This window comes from Sinocyclocheilus grahami, unplaced genomic scaffold (assembly GCF_001515645.1).
Source record: "Sinocyclocheilus grahami isolate Dianchi unplaced genomic scaffold, SAMN03320097.WGS_v1.1 scaffold634.1, whole genome shotgun sequence".
In the NCBI taxonomy this organism is placed as follows: Eukaryota; Metazoa; Chordata; class Actinopteri; order Cypriniformes; family Cyprinidae; genus Sinocyclocheilus; species Sinocyclocheilus grahami.
Genome location: NW_015505813.1, coordinates 162,048 through 168,121, shown reverse-complemented (window position 1 = coordinate 168,121; position 6,074 = coordinate 162,048).

Below are 6,074 nucleotides of genomic sequence, written 5' to 3'. Positions count from 1 at the left end.
TCCTATTTTGTTCCACAGAAGGATACAGTTCTGTAACATAAGGATGAGTAAATGATGAATCATATGCCTTAAGCCACAAAAAAATATTCTTTTAACTATTCCTTTAATACTGCTTATGAAAAGCAATACAGCTTGTTAAATGGACATTTTTTTATATTTTATATAATTTTGTAACACAAAGTTCACTGAAAGTTAAAAATGTCCGCCTGACAAAACATTGTTTTGTTCATTTTCCGATAATTGTTTTTAATCTTTAACAGAAAACAGACACATCTAGCCTATAAGAACATGTATATCGATTGCTTTGTTCTGAATTATTACGATGTTGCTTTTTATTCTTGGTGCGGTTTGCTTTCACACGGCAAAGTTTCTAAACGGACCAAAATTGTTAATACATGTCACGTTTGAGTAAACGGTCCTCTCATTGGTCAAAGTTCCACGGTTTATTTTCTAGAATTCCGCTCATAGCTGTCATCCGTCAAGATGGAATGACAACAGCTTCGAAGGCTTATTGTTAGGGCTGCACGATTAATCGAATGCGATTGTCATGCGGAATTTGTTAGTAATGCCGGTTCTGTAATCAGCAGTAAATCATCATCACGTGCTTTCAGATGGAGCAGAATTTACTACACTGAGCCGTAGTTCACTGACAAGTTATTTATTGCGCGATTCTGAAATCGAAGAAATCGTTTGCGATAATGACAGCTGTTTGCATAGCTTCTCAGTGAACTACGGCTCTGTTAAGTAAATGCTGCTCCATCTGAAAGCATGTGAAAATACCACATTTAATAACATATTTTTACTCCAAACTCACTTCATAAAGTGAGTCGAGTGTTTGAAATAAATCCTTCTGTGAGATGATGTGGCTTCTTACACAGAATAAGGCACGCAACATATTTCATAGTATTTAAGCAGTGATAAAGGCATTGCATTATAAATATACTTTATTTTAATGAAAATTATAATAATAAGAACTCAGATAAACCGTATATTGCCGCAGTCGTGTGTTTATTAGTCACGTTGAATCAATGAAAGCAGTTTATTCAGCAGCAGAGATAGGCATTTTCTGGGTTTCTTCTGTGAGGCGTATTTGGAGTTTCAGCGCGAGAGAGCCCTCTGGCCTTTGGATGGAGATTTACTGTTGATCACAGAACCGTGCTTCACTGAAAGATACGCATGACAATCGCAGCTTCTGTCGAATCGCGATCTCGATTCCATTTCGATTTTATCGTGCAGCCCTACTTATTGTTGTTGTTTTTTTGTAGCTGTCATTATATCAATTTATCATTTTGAACAGAAGTCCCGGATTCGTCGGGAACACATTCTTAAAATGCACCTAACAGTTACTACGAAGAAGAGCAATAAGACGGCATTATAAAATGCGTGCTTTGATTTTGAATGGCGAAGACGTGCTCACCCACAGATCACGCCTGCGTCCCAATGTGCAAATCCATCCTAAATTCTATGTGATATTAGTAATTTTCAATACTATTTAGGGCAGACAGGATGGATAGTATGCACACTGGGACGCCGGGACCGTCTACTGCTTTTCACGGAACTTACGTAATTACCCATCATACATTGGAGATAGCCTGGTTCGTTGGTCTGTTGGATCGGATTGCTTTCTCACTACAACCGAACCGCTCCAGAGTTCGTTTTCAATCGAGCCGAGATCACCTCGTTCAGGCGATCTCGGACCAATTGTTTTCGGCACGGATCCGAGTGTGATTGCCGTGTTCACATATGCCCAAACGAACCGAGCTAAGGGGGGGGGAAACGTGCCAGGTTCCGAAACAACGAGCCAGGTGTGAAAGCACCCTAAGAGGGTTTGTGTGTCTCTGCCCTGATCTGTCATTCTGCATAACAGCGACAACTGTAACAGGGTTAAACCCACTGGACAGATGCCGTATTGTCCAAACGGCCAAAATGAACACACTGTAGTACACACACTTGTCTTGGATAGAATAAGTATTAGACCAGAAGCAAGTTAGACCCGGGCAATGCTGAGTAAATATCAATAGCAATGCATCAGTCACTCTGACCATGTGTCAAACTGTATATGAACTAGGGCTGCCCGATAAATCGAAATGGAATCGAGATCGCGATTCGACAGAAGCTGCGATTGTCATGCGTATCTTTCAGTGAAGCATGGTTCTGTGATCAACAGTAAATCTCCATCCAAAGGCCAGAGGGCGCTCTCGCGCTGAAACTCCAAATACGCCTCGCAGAAGAAACCCAGAAAATGCCTCTCTGCAGCTGAATAAACAGAAGATTCAACTGCTTTCATTGATTCAAAGTGACTAATAAACACACGACTACGGCAATACGGTTTATCTGAGTTCTTATTATTATAATTTTCATTCAAATAAAGTATATTTATAATGCAATGCCTTTATCACTGCTTAAATACTATGAAATATGTTGCGTGCCTTATTCTGTGTAAGAAGCCAGATCATCTCACAGAAGGATTTATTTCACTCGACTGACGTTATGAAGCGAGTTTGGAGTAAAAATATGTTATTAAATGTGGTATTTTCACATGCTTTCAGATGGAGCAGCATTTACTTCACAGAGCCGTAGTTCACTGAGAAGCTATGCAAACAGCTGTCATTATTGTGAACGATTTCATAATCGCGCAATAAAATCATCTGCGATTTTTTTTGCGTAACTTGTCAGTGAACTACGGCTCAGAATAGTAAATTTTGCTCCATCTGAAAACACGTGATGATGATTTCCTGCTGATTACAGAACCGGCATTACTATCAAAATGCGCGTGGCAATCGCATTTGATTAATCGTGCAGCCCTAATATGAACACTGCTCACTGCTAACATATAAACTATTAATATCATTCACAATGAAAACAACAGGCAGCACAATGTTACATTATTGCACAGCGTGAAACAACACCATGTTTATGAAGTCTACCCTTGTTAAAAAATGCTATGCATTTAAAGAATATCAACATTTTAAAGTAAAACTTTTAGTTTGACATTATTACAAAGTGCATTTTTGTGAAAGTGTACTTAAGATTGTTAAGAAAATAAGTACTGAAACTGTATTCTCTTTAAGATTTGAGGTCTACACTATAAGTGCATATGTTTTCACAAGGGTAATGTGGTGTACAAGATGTTCCATTTAATAATTACAATCTTTTTTTATTCTCAATTCCTATTTTACTTCCTGTGAATGTTAATGTAAAGAAAGAGCAGCTGTACAACACTTGTCATTAATTTTCTAAATTGTGTACAAAAGTCTTTGTGGTTACTAAGTGTAATTCAGGGCGAAGGTCGAGACATGTACTGCGAAATGACAAACAACGAAAAACACTGCTGTGTCTTAAACTTCTGACATAAATCTACAAGCATTGATAAAAACACAAAAACAAATGTTGTCTGAGTCTTAAGTGCTGTAGCGTCTGGACCACTCAAACACACAATATACTAGTTATGATTAATTATTCATATTTCCCATGAGCTGATTCGTTACAGTGCTCAATCTATAACCTGTAGCCTAATGAATATCTGTGACAGGACAGCATATGCATGCAAAATCTGCATGGCCTGCACATACTTTACAATCTCAAAGCACTTTAACGTTATATAAACTGAAAAAAATAAAAACATCATAAAGTTTTATCTTTACAAATCTACAGACTAACCAGGTTTACAACAGACACTATTTACAAGACTACTATATAATCTATGGTGAGGTTTCTCAAACTGGGGTTTGCGAGTTGATGCAAAGTTAACAAGTAATTAAATAAGGGGTTTTTAATGTTTACCCCCAAATATGATCATCCGCTTGTGCGGGATCCCCATCCTAAAATTCTACAATTTAAAAAGCATCTATATAGTTTCTTGTGTAAACAACTAACTTCTATATAAATGCTGTTTGGAAAACATTTCTACATAGGTTATATTATCACATTACATTTATATTCATTATTACTATATTTACTTACTAACTGATATAGTTATTTTGACATTTTTATTATTTCTTAATTTTACATTGTCTTAATTTTTTGATATGTAATCTTATTTTATTTGTAATCTTAACTTTATTTCTTAATTAACTTATTATTTTTTTAACACTTTTTTTGCTAAATATTTCCACAGACCCCTTGCGGACCTCTTTTTAAATAATAATAATAATAACAACAATATTTTAAAAAAATAATTTCAAAATAAAACACTCATCACGAAATATGAAGTAGTGTATTTGTTTACCTGCATGTCACGTGACCATAAACCCACATCAAAGAACCGTAAACGAGCAAAAGAGTATATAAAATAGTTTGGGAATTCCAGATAGCGAATACTTATTAGAAGTAATAATTAATCTGGATAATTATTATTACTAGCAATATGTTTATTATGTACACTATACCAAAGACTATATTTAAAGGAACTTTGACTATACTCACATAGCCAGTGCTGGGGAAAGTTACTTTTAAAAGTAATGCATTACAATATTGCGTTACTCCATAAAAAAGTAACTCATTACGTTACTTAGTTACTTTTTATGGAAAGTAATGCGTTATGTTACTTTTAAAATCTGGACAGGGCTTTCTTGTTTATTTTTAAAATATATATATTTTTTTTGGCAAATATAAAAGCCTTTTCACACCAAAAGTGAAATGAATGCGCCTCAGGCTGAAGGGAAAGTACATTTACGTCCGTACAGTAGAATGCAGAAGAAGAGTAATTTTTGCTTATTAGTACGGTTGAACTGGATCATCGAAGGTCAGAAGCAAATAGATGTGTTGTTTAACATTTAATAAGAAGATAAATGTGTTGTTTAACATTTAATTATTGCAGGTTTGCGTCATATTCTGAGTTGCATTATTTGTATTCATTTTAAGGAATACTGAATCCGAGTTTTTTTTTGTGAGTGAGATGAATTAATGCATATTTATTTTAGAACTACAGTAACATCTTCTGATTTCTCTCAACATGGGGACAGGAGAGCTGTCAATCAATAAATTGGGAAGAAAAAAAAGTAACTCAGATATTCTCTTGTAAACTAAAAAGTAATGCGTTACTTTACTAGTTACTTGAAAAAAAGTAATCTGATTACGTAACTCGCGTTACTTGTAATGCGTTACCCCCAACACCGCACATAGCATTGCGAGGTCATAAGCCAGAATCTTCGCTAGGCTACTTAGCAACTAGCTTCAGCCTGTCACGCACATATTCCCCCAAAAGCTTTTCCTACGACTATAAGTCTTGCAGTAATTACAACCACAAGAACAGCTAAAATCCCCTCAGACTGTCACTGAACGAGGTGTTTAGGGTGAATGAAGAGCAGACAGGAGGCGTGTGAATGCGGCGGGCTAAAGCTAAAGCTAAAGTCAGTGCGCCGCTCATCATCTGACAGCTCTGCCATCACAACACAACACTTACAACAGCACAGAATCAATGCACTCTTTCATATCAACTCTGCTGGACGCAAAGCTTTAAAGACGCCATATTTCAGGGTTCACCCAAGCCAGTCATATAATATTAACGTTAGCTCACCTCTAGGGAAATCAACAACGATGGTTTAAATACGAATCGATTATCGCTTCTGATCTGCTGATGAAGATACCGGCGGTTTAAAGATGTCTTTCGGCTTGTCAGCTACATGTCTGGACAGCTGGTTTTCAAACGCCTGGCGTCGGACACTTTAACTTCAGTGTGGTGCTACATGGTATGACACATTCAAACAGCTTCTTCCGGTTGTTGAGGGGTGCTGAGAGTGAACTAGTGAATGGGGAAGCACAATAGCAGGCAGCGGCGGTGCCTCCTAGTGTGGATGCGCGGAACGACTCACAGACGCGCATTGATCTCAATACGAGACAGAGCGGGATCTATCCCAGCCCAGACGCCCCCGTGTGGCCATAGAGTCAATTACATTACGTTAGGAGATGAGCAGTTAGGACTTGGTTTAGGATTTTTTTTTTCTTCTTGATGGTAAAATTATTTAATTGATGTAAAATACAGTTTAGAAGGTTTAATTTATTTATATAGCGCATATAACAACATGAGGGCTAAACAAAGTGCTGCATACCAGGTATAACAGGAAATAAAAATA